Consider the following 3,142-nt stretch of genomic DNA (forward strand, 5'->3'; position numbering starts at 1 on the left):
GATATAAACTTAACACAAATCACATATCTTTCATAAAATTTAATTCTAAGCATATAAATCACACAAACATAATACTGCATTGACGGTCTGGTTATAGATAATTGTTGTAATGTTAATCTGTTTTTAAGGTTCAAAGTGAAATTTTGATAAAGAGTTTTCTCAGTGTGCACCATTTAATCTCATAGCGAACCTGCCCTTTTGTTTATCCTGTCGTGACCTTAATTTTACTACTTAATGCTGATTTAAAAAACAACAGGCAACACCCCTATAAGGGATTTATTACATTTGAACTCTAATGGGTTTTAAACTCATGCTTCATTGATGCCTTTGTTTCATTTAGTCATTTTATTTCAATCACCATTCTTTTCTATCTTTCTTTCATTTTATTAATGTCCAGGTGAAATTCCAATGTTTTTGTCGATATCATTTATATGTTTGTGGGACACCTGATTGGAACATTGAAATAGTTTTTTCCTCAAATGACAGCAATATTGACATATTGCAATTTTATTTTAGGCGAGCATTTATTCGTTATTTTGCGTATACTTTCAATATTTTTCTGCCGAAGTTTTATTTCCACTAGTTAATAAAAAATAGTGTGGTGAAATTCTGTAAGTTAAAATTTAGTTACCTCTCTGACACTATTGGGATATTGAGATATATATTATATTGTCAGTTCAAAGCATTCAGGGCAACATTGACGTTTTAAAATTATAGTAATTGATTATATTTGTATGGAAAATATCAACATGGAGTCATTGTGCAGGGCCTTTTTTGGTTTTCTACTTACATTGGAAATTGTCAGAGGAGATTTGACTAATGTAGCTTTGCGCAAACCAACCTTTTCAAGTAATAGACCTGAGCAGGGTAAGTATCTTTATACACGGAAATGTGAAAAAGTGTGCATGAACTAGTAGTGGTTAGATGGCTCAACGGTACAAAAGTTAGGCATTGTTAACAGTGGTAAATAGCTTAGACAGTGGTTGTAAAATATTTCTGGTCTCCCACAGTAAGCCACTAAACATAACTTAACCTATATGACTCAAGTGTAAATCAGTACTGGCTACAAGCATTGATTGACATTTTAGTGTGTTAGAACAAAATAAGATGCCTAACAGACGATGTGCATTGTATGGAATGGACATATGGTTCCATCCGCTACTGGAACAAATGAAACGTTGTAAAGCTTATGGAGTATGATAAATTTCAAGCTGGAAAACATCTTGTTTGGTTCATTTTTAATCGTGATATTTTTTTCCCATGAGTTTAAAGTGGTTATCAATAATATAGTTTTCCTTGCTCAAGGATGAACACAATCATATAAAGTGAATACGAAGCAATGGAATTTTGTTTTGGGTTAAAATTGGCTAAGTTATGGCCATCTAAACTACACAACTTGTTGACAAGTGGGTTTTGATAAATACGGCTTTAAAGTTTCTTATAGTAGGGGGAATTAGGTCCAAAAAACCCTTGAATTGTGTAAACAGGATTGAAAGCATGAAAATTACATATGTTGTAGAATACGAAAAACCCTATAATTTATGATATAGAACCACTCTGAGAGATCAGTATTAGTTGAGATACAAGGTTTTTAAGATGAGAAAATTTTGAAATGGACGACAATAATTTCTTTCATTTTTAATGTGTAAACATTCGAGGCAAGCCGACCCAAGGTTGTTTTACGTCATCCTTTGGATTCCCATTGGTGACTATTTTTAGCGTCGAAGCGGATGTTTTCCTTTCCCTTTACTTTCGATTCACGAACCATACAAATTATTTAATCGTAAATATTATTCAATTTCACGTCTAGCGAGCAATATTCTATAATATAAGATTTTTTTTCTGCATGATTTAATAAGTATAATCAATTGCTCTAAAACAGACGGGCAGACGGGCAGACGAGCAGAGGGGTAGACAAAACAGACTAGCAGAACACAGTTCAATAAATGCCGATAACCGGTGTTGACAAAGGACAGTGCTCCTTCTCCCCTACTCCTGTTTTCTTTTCTTTCCAAAAATACTGCTATAATCATTTTACGTGAGTTAAAACCTATTTCGGCCAAACTTGATGACAGCAAAGAGTCAGCATACCAATTACATTGCTATAATTATCATCATTATCATCATCAGTAACCACTATGATGCTGTATTGTTGCAAGTTATTTACTTTACGTTATTTACCTCAAAGGGACGATGGGGGAATATTCTATTTGTACTGTTGTATCCTTATGTAAGGCATTGCACACATTTTGCCTGCTGATGATGGGTCTTTAACAGAAAGAACGAAAGAGAGAGAGAGAGAGAGAGAGAGAGAGAGAGAGAGAGAGAGAGAGTAATGAAAGAATATTGCATATGCCTAATAAAGGAATGCGTTTGCATGCTTTCAGATACACATACAATGGCAAAAAGAACTGCTCTCAGAGACTGGGACCAGTGTTTGATATGCCAACAAGATAACACAGACCGTCTAGAATGTCCCTCTAAGTCGAGGAGGTATGACAAAGGGCAAGGCTATGAAACTCTTTTTGAAGATTTAACACAATTTAATTCTTTGGTTTGTGATGAAAACAAGTTGGATGTATCTATTTTTTTGATTCATGAGAAAGAAATGAGATTATTGAAAGCTTAAAACAAAATGATGCTAAGTGGCATAAGTATTGTCGTGTAAAATTTAATGCCGACATAAGTAGGCGATTAGAATTAAAGAAATCTAAAAGAATTGCCCTACAAGAATTCCAAACTTCGTCATTTGACTTGGAGGAGTCACCGAATGAATATATTTTGCAACCCACGAGAAAAATGAGACAACGTTCAAAATTATAGATTGGCTGTAATAAACAAACGTGCTTTTTTGTAAAAAAATGGAATCGGGAGTACTCCATTCTATAATGACAACATGGAAGAGAATATTCGTGAAATAGCATTATCTATAAAAGATTCTGATATGTTGTCATTTATTGCCGGAGGAGAATTAGTCGCTCAGGAGGCACACTACCGCCCTATACCATAAAATTTCTCATGCACGATACTTAAAACAACAAGCTTTAAAATATGTCACTGCTGATGATACTAATGATGTCACAGTTCTTGAAAGAAGTCGAGCTTTTGCTAACATTATATCTTTTATAGAAGAGAACCCTGC

This window comes from Berghia stephanieae, chromosome 2, assembly GCF_034508935.2.
Source record: "Berghia stephanieae isolate SIO BIC M18660-M18661 chromosome 2, UCSD_Bste_1.3, whole genome shotgun sequence".
Lineage (NCBI taxonomy): Eukaryota > Metazoa > Mollusca > Gastropoda > Nudibranchia > Aeolidiidae > Berghia > Berghia stephanieae.